Source organism: Arvicola amphibius, chromosome 1, assembly GCF_903992535.2.
Source record: "Arvicola amphibius chromosome 1, mArvAmp1.2, whole genome shotgun sequence".
Lineage (NCBI taxonomy): Eukaryota > Metazoa > Chordata > Mammalia > Rodentia > Cricetidae > Arvicola > Arvicola amphibius.
The window spans coordinates 28,677,588-28,693,203 of NC_052047.1; the positions used below are offsets into that span (position 1 = coordinate 28,677,588).

General features: G+C 46.7%; 1 protein-coding gene across 1 annotated transcript in view; it reads left to right on the plus strand.

The window, feature by feature from the left end:
- The first annotated feature begins 2,514 nt into the window (after positions 1-2,514).
- The window catches only part of Lnx1 (ligand of numb-protein X 1), a 111,218-nt gene continuing 98,116 nt past the window's right edge, over positions 2,515-15,616 (plus strand). The window contains exon 1 of the mRNA XM_038319288.1: positions 2,515-2,621. The gene's annotated coding sequence lies outside the window, so the exon portion shown is untranslated. The remainder of the gene's footprint in view (positions 2,622-15,616) is intronic.

The following is a 15,616-nucleotide window of genomic DNA, read 5'->3' on the forward strand; positions in this document are numbered from 1 at the left end:
GACCTGTTCCGTGTTAAACAGCACTGAACGCTAACGTGTTTGGGATGGTAAGTAGCCCTGGCAAGTGCTCACTCAGTGATTGCTTCGGTGGTATCAGTTCCACTTTTTCTCTGGTCCCTTAGACCTTAAGGCTTGGCACAAACACTACAGCAGCCTGGATGGGACAATGGCGTTCCTACTGAGCTTGCTTTTAACCTTTAAAGGATGTGCTATATGCAGCCGCATAGAAAAGCCCCTCATTTGGCCTGGCTGACCTTATGAAACAGCCAGGAGTTTCTCTTCTTAACCCAGCACCTGGGTCTTAGCGCCACTCCCAGTTTAGCCTTTTCTTTTTTTTTTCCTCTTTTCTTTCTTTTGTCTTTTTGTTTTTTGAGACTGAGTCTCTATGTGTACCCTTGGCTGTCCTGAAAAAAAAATCACTCTGTAGAGAAGGCTGGTCTTGAACTCACAGAGATCCACTTGCCTCTCGAATGCTGGGATTAAAGGCGTGCACCACCACCGCCCGGTTTATTCACTTTTCCTATGTCTCCTCTCTCCTCCTTTCACCAGGCCATGTGTGTGTGTGTGTGTGTAGGGGGGGGGGTGTGTCTGTGATTACAGCAAGAAAAATTCCCACAGTCTAGAGGCCTTCAGCAAAGTTCTAGGCGTGTAAGTTTTATTGCACATTTTATGCAAATTTATTTCACCTCGACCCAGGGTCCCAGTGCCAAGAACTCTGCCTCACTAAATCAGAGCCAGTCCCTTGGGCAAGGTGAGACCTGACTGACAGCACAGAGGGCGGGACTCAGCGAGGGGCGTGGCCTTCTGTCTGATTCAAGCCGGCTAGTCCTGTCTCCTCCTGTCCCCGGGGACACCCTGTCTCAGGAAAGAGAAGTCTTTGTCTCGGGTGGGATGACACTCCCCCCCCCCCCCGTCCCTCTAGGGGAAAAAAATCTGCAGGTGAAAGGTTCGGCTGTCTTCACCTATTCCCCGTTTCTATTGTTTTGCTTTTACTAGTACAGGGGAGCCACACTCCACTTAGTTTCTATTGGATAAAGTCGTAAAGGGTTGCTTTGTGGGTTTTTTTGTTTTTGTTTTTGTTTTTTTAAGCTTCCCATGCTGCTGAAAGAGTTACTTGGGTCCCAGGTGGGAGAGGCCTGTCTGGGGTGAGCCAGTCTTTTGAAGTTGCCTCCTGATCTAGATTTTGTCTTCCTTCTCCTCCCCTTTGCTTTCCAGGGTACTAAGTGACTGAGGAACTACCAATGTGGACACTCGGGGGATGGGGTGTGTGCTTTCTTTTTCTTCCTCCAACCTTGACCCCCAGCCCAGCCCAACCCCTGCTAAGCAGTGTGGTATTAGAACAGGTGAAGCCCACGGTTAAAGAAGGATTTTCAGCGGGTGTTTTATTGAAGGGACAAAAGTGTGCCTGGACCAGCCCAGGAGAGAGAACTCCTCCCCAGTGTTCCCAGGTAGCAAATTCCGGAGAGTGAATACCTTGGGGAGGGAGGCTGGCCGCGAGCCGCAGGCACACGGCACGCACAGCAATTCAGCAGCAGGCTGATGGGGGTTGTTCACCGCGCTGGGCACAGATGCCACAGGCCTTAACTGGCAGGCAGGATTCCTCATAGTTGCCACTCAGGTGCCAGCTGAGTCGTGCCATTAGCTTCTCTTTCCTGCTGGAAAAGCTGAAGCAGCCATGACTTGTCCAGGGTCACACACCAAGCTTGGGACCAAAATAAACCTGACTCCTCCTCCGCGGCTCTCCCAGCGGACAACATCCCCTTAGTAAGGCACTATCATTTTAACCTGAATCACTTAAAGCGCTCCTAATTGCAGGCCTACGGTGGTGAACTGTAACCACCATGTGACAAGCAGACAGAGTTAGGAATGACTGACGTTTTACCAATGCCTAGAATATGCGATGACCGTGCTGGGGGCGGTGAGGGGGGGGACGGAAAAGGACAGCGACGGGCATCAGATTTAGATTTTTTTTTAAGAAGCACACTTGTAATGTCACCTTCAGTTTGTTATAACAGTGCAACAGGAAAACACTTGGCACTCAAAGGGATGCGATTCGGAAAGGCATTTGGGGGACAAATCCCAGATACGGCAAATCTTCACAACCTTTTCCCTTTTTTGCACCCACAAAAACAAAAGCAAACAAAAACTTCCCTTTTAATTCTGATGTTGGCAGCTGTGTGGGCTTGGGAGGGCCCTGGAAACAATCAGGCGTATGAGGTCTGCCTGGGAAACGATCTGGCATATGCCTTCAGATCTGCACACGGGGCTGGGCACGTGCTATGCTCTCAGAAAGGAAAGTAAATTCCATCGGGCAAATTGCTCTAACTGATTCATTTGTCCTGAGAGACGCCACCTACCTGCTCCCAGGTATTCAGGTAATTGACTGACAGGGGTGGGGGCGGGGCCTCCTGGGATGTTTTAGTCCCTCAGGTCTTAGCCAGACTTCCGTGAGGTCACACATTTCCTGCTCTGAGCCAACCAATACTCTCCTCCTTCCTCCAGCCACCTGTACACCGAAGTTGAGACTGGTCACAGCTCAGGCGGCCCTAGAAGCTTCTACCACAAGGGATGAAAACTGGCTGGCTGCTGCAGCTTTGAAAGCCCCAAACACCTCTGAACAGGTGAGCAGGAACTCCATTCTCCTCTCTTGGCCCTTAGACCACTGACCTTTACAGGGTCTGAACAAGGAATTTGAATGAAAAACCCTCCCTGAACCGGCTCCTTCAGAGTAACACTCTCAAGAGTAGAGAATGTCTGTACGGATCTTCCTCTGGCTTATAGCATTGTCCTGGACAGATAATTTAATCATTTTTATTTTCTGATTATTGATCTAGCCTCTGCTTGTCGGTGAAGTTATCTGATTCTTTTTGAAACCCCAGAGAAAAGAGAAGTGAGATTGTTTTTGAAACTTAGTACAAATGTGAAGACCAGTTCAGCCTGTTTTGTGGGGGGCTGGGAACACAAAATTCAGACTGTCTTTATTCCCCCCCCCCCCCCCTTGTATTCCAAACTCATGCTTCTGTAATACTTTTCTAGTTGTGTGTGTGTCGCTTACAAGTCCTGAAGCCGGTAAATTCTGGTTCCCTATTATAAGCACGTTTTTAGTTTTTTAGGTTTGAAAAAAAAAGCCTTCAGTTTCCTTTGCTTGTGGAAAACAGTCAGCCTTCTGGATTAGAACTGTTTACCTTCAGGCCAGGGAGGCTGCCTGCTGACCTTTGGTTAAAGATTACTCCTCCAAGGCCACAAGAATGTTAACGCCAGGTCTGGGTTTTAAGTTGTTGAAACTCTTTTGTTGTCAGCATCTTGCTTTTAATGGAGTGTGTAGAGGTGGTTGCTCTGCTAGGACGTGACTTTTAAAGTAGTTTTATCTCAAGGATCCATTTTTGTTTAATTCAGATCACCTAACTGGCTCGGGACAGCCCCAGGAGCCCGGCTCCACCAGTTATACTGTTATTAAGGAGAGCAGAGGGACCATTTCCTGATCCAGCTTGTTACAGAATTAGCCGGGGAAACTCCAGGAGAGGACTGAGTGGGACCTTCATTTCATAGTCCTCCATTAGTTGCTTTCCCGGGACTTAAGTTAGCAGATGTCTTTGTAAGGGAATAATCTATTAGGAAATACGCTCATATAGAGCCCTCTAGAAATTAAGAGAGTATGTCTATTCTCCAAGAGTATAAACTGAAACAAGTAAGTTGCTTCTTCCTGCTAAGCATCGGCTTGTTCTCGTTGCCAGCTTCCCTCTGACTCGTGGGAAGCTCACATTTTCTTCTCTCTCTGACCTTTGTGCCTGTTGTCCTCTAAGCTCACGAGTTTGCAAAGCGACTGCTGCTTACGCCTTACAAACGTTCTCAGGTTTGTGAGCCGAGTGAGGACGGATTGCCCCCCTAGATTTTCTAGGTAAAAATTCGTCTTGGATGTCTCAAACCCCTGCACGTTTTCATCCCCCGCTGGTTCGCCTGGTTAATCGGTTATTTTTACAATAATGGACTTAAGATTAAATCATTTCATCATAGTTTGACTGTTTAGAAAAATAATGCTGTATATGTTATTGCCCCTAATATAAGGGGAAAAAAAGACAGGAACGAGAGTACCAGAGTCAGAATGTCCAGTACGGGGGCAGCTTGTCGGATAATTTACATGTTTGTTCCCCAAGAAGTCCCCGTGACAACTCCATTGGTTCAGGTGTTTACAAGGTGTGATGGGAAATTGTACATCCTTGAACAGCTTACTGAATTTCTCTGGACCTCCGTTTCTTCCTCAGGAGGATGAGAGATAAGCACCATGTGCTAGAATGTGGTTCTGAGCATAGGCAGAGCTTGCAGTAAACTGCATCTGATACTGAGCCACGGGCTAATCTAAGCCAAGTCTGCCTCTGCTGGAGGAATTCCCTGGGAGCCTACTGGACTTGTGTGAGCCTCCTAGCTCTCCTGTGGCTGCAATTGTTGGGAATCCTGCTCTTATTACTGTAATTAATTATCAGTAATTAACCCTATCTTAACAGTTTGGAGAAACACAACAGTCCGGAGGGAAGAGAATGAATGAGCTGTCATTCACTAGGCCAAACAGTGTGTATCTGCCAGCCCCCTTGGCAAAGCCAATTCTGGGGTGGTCGCTATTTTCTTCCTTTCCCCAACTCAAGGCTCTCTGAGACATCCCCAAAGTGCAAGTTCCTTGTAGGCTCTCGGGAGAGATCTCATTGTCATTTGCTGGAATCTGACTGGCAGGGAACTCGGTCTGCTTTCGGTCATGCTACCACCCATCACCACCACCCTAAGTGACCTGGGGTACTTGGTCCCCTCTAATCTTGTAGATAAATGTCCTCCACCTGGGACTCCATGAGCACCTGGCCAGCCCAATGTGAGAGGGGACAGATAATTTGCAACATGTACCATTCTGGGCAGGGGAGAATCATGAGTTCTTTGAATAGGATCACTCCCTTAAGTAGAATATGCTGTGCCCTTCTATGACCTTGAGTCATTGTGTCAGAGTATATGTGTTCCCAACCCCCCTGGGAGCTTCTGGCTTTACCCTCTTCCCAAAGCATAACATACATTTCTGCCATTCCAGTGAGCTGAGGACTATGGATTCTAACCTTGAACATACTACAATTTGCTGAAGGGGACTTTAAGAAAGAACCTCACCCTCCTTGCCCATCATTTTCCTTGCCCTCTACATCCAATCATAGAAGTTGGAGAGGCTCTTAGCCTGAACTCACAGGTCAGAGTAATGGAGAGCAGGGGTGGGCGGTACCTCATGGGGTATGATGATCTTATTTAGGCAAAGTGGTGCTGCCATTCTTCAACAGGGAGCTGGTCTTTGGCATCAGACTGTCTGGGACCAAAGCTCAGTTCTACCATGTACTTTTTTTTTAATGCCCTGGAAAGGTTTTATTGAGCCTGTTTGGAATGGCCCTGGCACCACGTTAACTAGTACCCATGTGATTTTCTTGAGAAGAAGGCATGGTGGTAAGGACTAGACAGACCAGGTTGTCAACGCAACAGTAGCCTACGGGAGGCACCTAATATTTTTGCCTCAGTCTGATCACCTGGAAAACAGGATTCGTAGCTACCCAGGATGCCTGTGATGAACAGCAGTGGTCATGTGTGAAGTCCCTGACACGCTAGGTGCTCAGGTAAAGTGCTGTAGTATTCCAGGACACATGTGTTGCATTAACTACTGTCAGAAGTCTTAGCTCATGCTTCGGTCTGAACATAATAATGGAAACGGCTGCTGATTGGACAGAACATTTTCCTGGGAAGACCTCTATAGGCTTAGAAGAAAGTCTGTTAAACCAAGACCATGCTGTTGTCTTAGCCGTCTGGGGTAGAATAGTTGCCAGGGTGATTCCTAGTTTTTTTTTGTTTTTGTTTTTGTTTTTTTTTGGTTTTTCGAGACAGGGTTTCTCTGTAGCTTTGGAGCCTGTCCTGGAACTAGCTCTTGTAGACCAGGCTGGTCTCGAACTCACAGAGATCCGCCTGCCTCTGCCTCCCGAGTGCTGGGATTAAAGGCGTGCGCCACCACCGCCCGGCTGATTCCTAGTTTTTTACAGACCAGCAGGTGTAGCAATCTGGTGGACAAGATGGGATCCAAGCATCTTCCTGCAGTATGGACCCACAGCTGCACCCCTCAGCATTTTCTCTCCTGTAATTAAAATCCTGCACACCTAAGGTGGAGTCAAGAAGATCTGCTTGGCTTGGAGCTACAGAGGCAGGCTCCTCCCGACCTTGGTATCTCTGGACTTTCTGGTAGCATGGAACTATTCTTGATATTTATATGCCAGCATGCCAGACTCACTTTTATGTGGGTGGTAAAGTTGACTGTCCTCTGACAGTATCTCCAAACAATCAGGAGCCTTTCAAAACTCTTTGAAGGAGACTGCGAGTCATTCTTCCTGGGTGAATTAGATTCCAACCAGGTACCGTCTCCAAAGAATAAGGATTGATATGAAAATCATAAAAGTTGCTAAGTACAGAGCCTTACAGGGGGCTGAGATCAGGGTCATAGAATGTTGGCTGTCTCCTCTAACTTCCCACCTCTGTCGTCCCCTCCTTACTCTGTGTCCTACGGCACAAGGATATTGTTTACCACAGTGGTCTATGGTTTACCAGCACAGACACATACTGCAAGGGGGAGAAAGCAGTTCTATGAACCAGTGTTTCCAAAACCACAACAGGTACCCTAGTGGGGTGCTGAGTGTATTGTCGCTGAAAGTGATCACTGTTTGGTATATTTAACATCTGGAACGCTTGGTGGTTGGGTTGATAGACAGATGGATGGGTGGAAAGCGAATAGATGTGTGGATGGATAACGGATAAATAGATTTATTGATAGATGATAGAGTGGATGGGTAGACAGATAGATGGTTGATGATGGATGAATGGGTGATCAGTTTGTGTTTCACATGTAACGTGAAAATACACAGTGGACAATCGTTTTAAGGATCGCATGAGAGAAGCGCATGTCTAGTACCAGCATCTCCCCTAACCTGTAGAAAATTGCTTATTGAAAGTAGTAACCGCAGGTTAAAATTTTATGTCAAACAGAAAGGAGCAAAGGCGTTGCCACTTCAGAAAGGGAGGGTGAGCTGACTCCCAAACTGGAGATACGCAGATTTTAGAATAGTTTATTTTTCTTATCCCTTTTTGCTTCTTCTACTCCTCTCAAGGAATCAATTCCTCCTCCCTTCCCAGGGAGCCTTGTTCCGTCTTTGTGGGTCGACTAGTACTCTTCAAAGTTCCATTCCACGTAACCAGGAAGGTTTTCTTGTCATTTTTTTTGACATAAAGGATTTTAGTTTGGAACATGTCCTCTTAAATACCACCATTGTTTCCTAGTGACTCGGACTGGCTTCTTGTGTTTGATGCATTTGTCACAGGGACATGAGACTTCGCCAGCAGCTGAGTGGAAGCTCTCTAGGAATCCCTCTAATAGCTTCTTGGCACACAGCATGGCAACAGCATCTGCATGATGGGAGGTTTAAATACGCCATTGCTATCTGTTGAGATGATTTGTATAACTTGCTTGTGACTAAAGTCTGTTAGTCACGTGGCCTCTTTTGAATAGAACGCTGCATGCTCAGGCTCATGCATCCTCCCATTAACACATGAGTCACCGTGTGTTTTCAAGCTACTCGTTAAGTATTATGGTCATACTTGTATGACATCTTCCACGGTGTGCGCACACTCAGCCATTCTATCTGTGGCCCCTGGAGGCCCGTGTAAAGTGGTTTTACAGTCACCTCTAAAGACATCTGCATTTTAACTTATTAGTGAGCTAAAGAAATCATTAGATTTTTACACTGGGGAAGGATTGCTATCCCTAAATATACAGGAGTCTCAGGGGTTGCCGTCTCAAAATGTTTGCCCTGTCACTTGGCCATGTGGAGAAGGGTTGGAGTGGGTCACTGGGAATATTTACCCTGTTCCTGTGGGGTCCACCTCAGGAACACACATTCTCCTGGGTTAGTATCTTATGCCTGGCATAGCTGACGACCGTAAGCTCAGAGGCTTCACACAACTTGTCTATTCTTTCAATTCTGGAGTGTGTAGAAGTTTGAAATCAAGGCATCAGCAGGGCCACAGTCTGTCTGTGAAGGTGAGAGAGAGAACCTTCCTCTGCCTCTTCCAGCTTCTGTGAGACCAGAGGTCACTTGGCATATGGCTAAGTCCTCACGCTGCCTCTGCTTCTGAGTCTTGTCTTCTAAGGACTAGATTAATAGATTACTCAGGTAATCAATATGATCTCATCTCAAGGTCCAATACTTTATGACACTTTCAAAGGCAAATTTCCCAATTGTGTCAGCTTCCAAGTTCTGGGAATAAACATGGACGTGCCTTTGTGGGGGGCAGGGGTATCATTTTAGCCACTGCACTCACTCGGCAACTTATGTTCATATTTTCTGCCATTTCCATCTGTTTCTGGAGAAATCTTCATATAGAGAAGCGGTTTTCAACCTTCCTAATGCTATAATCCTTTAATACAGTTCCTCATGTTGTGGTGACACCCCCCAACCATAAAATTATTTCGTTGCTACTTCATAACTAGAATTTTGCCACTGTTATGAATCATAATGTAAATATCTGATATGCAACCCCCTGAAAGAGTTGTTCTACCACCGAAGAGGTCATGACCGACAGGTTGAGAACCTCTGATGTAGACACACTGAGTGAAGTTTAGGCAAGGAGGAGTTGGTGTTGGCAGCATTCGCTACTGCCCTCCTTTATTCCTACATTCAAGGCAGGGTGGGGAGGGGGTTGTGCTCTAATGCAATCTTCCATCAACACTGCGACATATCTACAGAAGGAGTGCAGTAGAAGCCAGCATAGATTGCAACGGAAGATGGGTCAGGTCATACTCCGGGAGGTTATCATCCCACTGAATCTTGATCCCCCTACTTCAGGATAAGCAGATCAATGTCTACTTCTAAGTGCTATTGCTTGAAGGGAACTTAACAAGTTAGAAACTTTTCTAGAAGATGCTATGCACAAAGACAGTTGGAAGGACCAGAAACAAGACAAGGGAGAGCCAGTGTTGTCTTAAATTCGAGGGACAAATGTCATGTTTTGAAGGAGTGCTGTGACATACGCTGAACACAAAAAGTCAGAACAATAGCCAAAAGTCAAAGTAATAAGAAAGAACTTGGATCTTTGAAAACTACCCAGGCCTCTATCACTGCAAGTGTTTGGAAAAGTAACTGGCACATCACCCATGGGTACGTTGAAGCATTTCCTCACTTGGTGAGAACCTAAGATCCTTGCCCAACCCCAAATCTTGTCATTTCTCATCAGTGCTCACACCAGCATCCAACACCTGGGAGGGTCAGGGAGGGTCCTGAGTGTCAGGATAGCCTGGGTCACTCTAAGTGTGAAGCCAGCTGGGCTACATATAGTGAGGCCTTGACTCAAAAAAGAAAATCCGTGACTTCTAAAAAACATTTAAAAAATGTTTTAAAACCACAGAGTCACCGAGCCCTGTGTCCATTCTTGTCCTTGATGGATGTGTTTGGCCAGGCTCTCCCCTCTCGGAATTTCCTCTCATTTGTCAAAATCCTATTCACTTTGGGTTATGGGTTTTGCGCATTAATTTTTTTTTAAAGACAGGGCCTCATGTCACTTTGACCTCCCTGTATAGCTGAGGGTGACCTTGAACGCCTCTCCCCACTTCCCGAGGACTGAGATTAAGGCATATACCACCGATGCCCAGTGTGTGGTGCTGAAGATGGGACCCTGGACTTGTGTATGTTACGCAGACACTCTGTCATCTGAGCCACAGCCCTTAGCCCCCAGTCACCTTTTGTGAGCCATCCTGGCAACTGTTCATTTCCTGGGCCTCCCTGTGTGGTTCTCTCGTTCCTTCTGCAATGCTTCAGTGCAACTTCTTGTTTCTGCCATTTATCTTCCACTATCGAACCCCTATTCTAACTAAACTTGAAATCCATGAAGATGGCATTAGAGTCTCTCTGGGAGTCCCCACAGACTTCAAGGCAAATCTCAATCATAGCAGGCTGCCAGTACCTGCCTCAGTCTCCCAAGGTGAAGTGCATGTCCCTCCCCAGATTCCTCCTCCAACCCTGGCTCATCATTTGAAGATTTTTATTTATCCCATATGTGACTCTGTCTGTATTGAGGTCACTGAAGCGCCAGATTTGTCCTGCTTATATGGGGGCAGTCAACATACATCTGTAGAATGGAAATAGTTGGAAAATGTTTAGAATTCAAATATATTTCCTCGTGTACTTCCTAAAACTTGGATAACTGGTTTTTCTGTTTGTTTTAAGGCCCCTTCCTGACATGGTCAGCTTAGAGGGGTTGGACACCAGCTTGCAGGCTGTTTCTTTCCCATTCTTTCCTAATGTCAGGGCTTTCCAGGAGTCAGGAATATTTTGCAGCAGTAGAGCCCTTGCTCATATGAGTACCTCTGCTTTAATTGTGTGTCCTTTGCGGGAGTTGATGTTTCTAGACTAGGAGTGGGAGGGCATCTTTTCGGAGACTGAGCACTTACAGACAGACCCAAGGATGGCAGGTGCACCGTGACATCCAGGGCAAGAGCGGTGAGGTCTCCTGTCAAGGGAGATAAGGCTCGTTTCTGGAAGGCTGTGAAAAGCCATTCCCTGGCCTCATTTGTAATTGGCTAACCACGGGGGACTCCCTTCACTCAACCATGTCCCTCGTCTTTCCCACTTTCTGAAGATCTGTGTTCCCTGTTATTGACTCCAGATGTGTTCGGTCGTCTCTTGTTTGGGTCTGTAATTTCCTGGCAGATTCTGACCTCGGTGGAGACCCTCTATAGCTTCCTTCTGTTCTTCCTCGTGTTTGAAACAGTGTGCAGGTGAATGCCATTTACAGATTTCTTTAATGAGTCTCTCGCTCCCTCTTTGAGACCTTGGGGGAAGGTACGCAGAGGCAGAGCTAACCACAACCCTTGCAGCATAGCAGGCTGCCAGTACCTGCCTCAGTCTCCCAAGGTGAAGTGCATGTCCCTCCCCAGATTCCTCCTCCAACCCTGGCTCATCATTTGAAGATTTTTATTTATCCCATATGTGACTCTGTCTGTATTGAGGTCACTGAAGCGCCAGATTTGTCCTGCTTATATATGTCTGTAAGCCAAGGAAAAATGTATCTTAGTTCATAATCATTACTTAATAAGATCACACATTTATCAGAATCTTTGGTGCTCACTGAGTGTATTGGGAATTCAAGGCATAAGTAAGATTGATAAAGAGAGAGGGCTTATCTCGACTTTGGGAATTGCTTTCCCCAAATAATCCACTTTAAGAGGGTCAGCCAGGACCAGGGCACTATTGAGACAAATGCGCCTGCTGGGCAAATTCCTTTAGAAAGCGAGCAGGTGGCCAGGATCACTGTGGGAAGCAGTTATTGGCACTGGTCCACTGGGCTTCTCCATAGCTAAGCGTCTGCTTAGGAATGAGTGTCCTGGCTTTGGCAGGGGTGTGGGCCCAGCAGCCAGTTTGGAATACTAAGTCCCCATGTTGCCTGACAGTGATCCAGCTTAAAGGTTTTGTAGCATCGCCCTCTACGCCTCAGGTGTCTTTTTTGTTTTTTGTTTTTTCTTCCTGTCATGTTGTGATGGTAGGCACTGAACCTAGGGTCTCCCACATCTCAGAAAAGCACACCATCAGAGTCCAGAGCCTACACCTCCAGACCAGGCTCGGCTTCTATTCCATGTGCGTTTGAGTTCATGGGAGATACACATGCATGTGTGGCTGTACACACGCATATGTGGAGGACAAAGGACAACCTTTGGTATATGTGTGTGCATGGGTGCACATATGTGTCTATGGAGGACAGAGGGGAACCTTGGGTGTATGTGTGGGTGTCTGTATGCATATGTGGAGGACAGAGGACAACCTTGGGCATGTCATTCCTTAGGCACCATGTGGTGTGAGGTGCTTCTGTATATGTTGTATATGTGTTGCTTTTATTGGTTAATAAAGAAAACCGGCTTGGCCTGTGATAGGGCACAGCAGAGCTGGGGGGACAGATGGTAGAGGACCAAACTGAATGCTGGGAGAAAGAAGGCGGAGTCGAGAGATGCCATGGAGCCACCAGAGGAGAAAGACACAAGCTGGTGGTGGGAACCTTGCCGGTAGGCCACAAACCTCATGATAAAATATAAAATGATAGAAATGGGTTAATTTAAGAGATAAGAGTGAGCTAGAAATAAGCATAAGCTAATAGACCAAGCAGTGTTTAATTAATACAGTTTTTGTGTGATTATTTCATGGTCTGGGCAGCCAGGAACGAACAAGCGGCATCCTTACAACAACCATTCACCTTGTTTTTTTGAGACTGGGCTCTCATTTGACCTAGGGTTTTCCCAAAGTTAGATTGACTCAGAGATCTGTCTGTTCCTTGGTGCTGAGAGTAAAGCTTCTGCCTTAAGGCAACGCTTTTTGTTTGCTTAGTTGTTTGGGGGGGGGGGAGGAGGAATTTGGAGGGAGGTGGAATCTGGGGTTTGAATTCAGGTTCCTGTGGTTTTAAGGCAAGCACTTCATCAGCTGAGCTACTTCTCCAAGCCCTTCTCCCCAGGCTCCATTTCTTGGCGCTAAATTACCTGAGTGATCATTTGGTATAGGCCTAGTCTGGATACATTTAAAATACATTGTGAACCTTAGGGTTGGTTGAGGGATAAAAAGATTTTTGAACAACTGTTAGTCATCATTCCAAAGCAAGGCCCAGTGTGGCGGTAAATACTTAGAATCTCAGCACTCCGGAGACTAAGGCAGGAGGAGTGCATGGTCATGGTCAGCTTGGGCTAAATAGTAAGACCCTGCCACCGTCTTTTCCCCACATCATGGCATGAACACCCCCCTCCAGGAGGGCAGAGCCTCCTGCTGGTTGCCACATCTGGGCACTGTCCTCAATGACAAGAAGGGCTCATGGCTTGGCTGGGGTCTCATGAACTCAGGCAGCAAAGCTTCTGCAGGACCCAGATGCCTTGCTCTCTCCTCTCGGCCAGCTCTGCACTTCCTCTCCCTTTGCTGAAGCAAGGTGCCCCTCTTGTGAACCCTTCAGCAAGTTGCGCACCTGGTGTCTCTACCAAGCACAAAATGAGGTGGAGCTGTAACCGCTGTAGAGCTTACAGCTTGGTGGCGCACCTCTGAGGCATTGGCCAAGGCCACGGTTTCCTCATTGCACCTGGCTGGCTACCAGGACTGATGCAAGGAAAATATGAAGACTCACCAAGGCTATTAATCCCAGGGCTGGGTCTAAGCCACGGTGGTGACACCCCACTTTCCCTACTCGAACTTCTAAGGAAATTACTGATAAGGCCTTGTTTATAGGTGAAGCATGTAAGGCGCTCGCCTTGGAGTGCGGAATGTGAGGAGCCAAAAAAAAAAGCAAAAGACATTCAGTAATGTGACTTTAATAATCTTTATATTAGTCTCCCCATTGTTGTGACAAAGTACCTGAGAAAGGCAAAACAAGGAAAGACACACACACACACACACCACTCACGGTTTGAAGGGTTCTAGACCACCATGGCGGGGGAGGCCGAAGTGTGAGGCACCGGCCACACTGCACCCACAGTCAGGAAGCAGTGAGAGATGAATGCCAGTGCTTGGCTCAGCCCCTCCTCTTCCCTTTGTAGCCAGTCCAGGATGCCAGCCATGGAATAGCCCTGCCCACTTTCGGAGTGGGTCTTCATTCTTCAGTTAAGCCTCTTTGGAAGACCTAGGTGTTGCCATGGTGACAGTGAAGCTAAGTACTCAGTGCTTTTTTGAAAAATTGAAAGGGAGGCAACAGCCTCTGTTGAATAAAGGGTCAGAACTAATTTAAAGACAGCTTGGGAAGCTACGCTTATTTAGGAATTTTCTTCGTTTCTTTCTTTCCTCATGCTGTGGCACGGCTCAGCACAGCACTAGCGGGATAAGTGTGTTTTGTAGGGCTAGATTTGACGGGCTTTCTCCACACACTGTGATAGTGAGAAGCTTTCTGTAGGCGAGGCTTCCAGCCATTGCCTCTTCCCCATCTTTGGAACAACCGTGGCGATGAGAATGTTTCTAGGATGACAAGCAGGCCTCCCCGGATGCTTTCCTTTCCAAGTGCTCTTGTTTTGGGTGGAGGAGGTGGCTGGAGCCGAACGGTTCTATTTCTTCCTGTCGCTTGCTCATCCATGGGCTTCTCTCTGCTCATCAATTCAACCTTTTCACATGCTGGGAAATTTCAGTGGATATTAACGTTTGTGATTTGGGCAGGAAACATATCACTGATTGTGTGTTTAATTGGTTTCTGTTTTTGTTTTCTTGCATTGCGTGTGGTTCATATAGTTAAAAATGAAATTAATGAGACGGGAGCCCAAAATGTCCCAAATACCGTCTGTTCTAGGAACTAACAGAATACTGTGGGCACTAATACCAGACTATCTAGCCGCTGAAAGACTTCTTCTGTTTATATAAAGACACTAAATAGCTTTCCATCTTCTCAGTCATGTCCACAGACGTTGTTTATGCTTCTCCTTAAAACCCAGCTCTTATCTCTCAATCCATCTGTCTACCTATGAGTGCTGTCCCTCTGCAGATTGGATGCTTCCAGAACTTCCTTCCTGCCCACAGACATAGAGTTCCTTCTTTAAAACGGTGCATTATTTGCATTTAATAATAAATCCTCCTGTGTGCCCTAAATCTTTTCTAAATTACTTACATTATCTAATACAGTGTAATTGTGTTGTTCTGCTGAAGTTTTAAGGGATAATGATAACAGGGAAAGGTTATATATTTAGTATAGATGCCTTCCCTGACCCCAGCCTGTGGTCAGTTGAAGCCAGAATTTAGAACCCTCACACAAGGATGGCGCTCTCTCTCTCTCTCTCTCTCTCTCTCTCTCTCTCTCTCTCTCTCTCTCTCTCTCTCTCTCTCTCTCTCTCTCTCTCACTATCCATCTCTTCTCTCTTTGTCTTCTTCTGTCTCCCCCATCTTTTTTCTCCCCTTCATAGTCAATGATTCCCACCAGTACTCAGGGCAGCATCTCCTGGGCGGCCACCTACCCACCCACCTACAGCATTGAGGAAGCATTCTAGGCTGGCTGAAAATGGATAGCCTTAGGATACTCAACAACCCAGATACTCGCTTCCCTCCCTCCTGGAGTTTTGGACTTACCCTTTCCAGTGTAGGAGACACACTGACAGATTGGGATGCTTGCTGAGAAGAGTTGGTCAGCTTCATAGAGACTAGAAACTGGATGGATCCAGTTCAGTCCAGAGAGGGTCATATCTTCAAATACTAAAGCACTAAGGATCTGTTCATACTCTAAGTTCTCCAGGGCAATTCTATGCGCCCCAGAGTGGGCAGAGCTATCAGGAGACAAATTCTCACACTCAGTATATAAACATTTCCCCTGATATAAAGGTCTACCCGAGGGCGGGATGATCTGTTTTATAGAAGGACCACTCTCAAAAGTTCCTTTCAATGCAGTATCTGTGCGTCACCTTTGAGAGGATACTGGTGCAAGACATAGCTGCCATTCCGACAATGGAGGGAGCATCTTAATTCTCTCACTGATTTCCTTTTTTATTCAGTTTCACAGTGCTGGGCCTTGTGCCTGATGAGCAAGAACTCCACACCTGAGCTCTCTGTGCCCGCTGGGATTCCTTTGA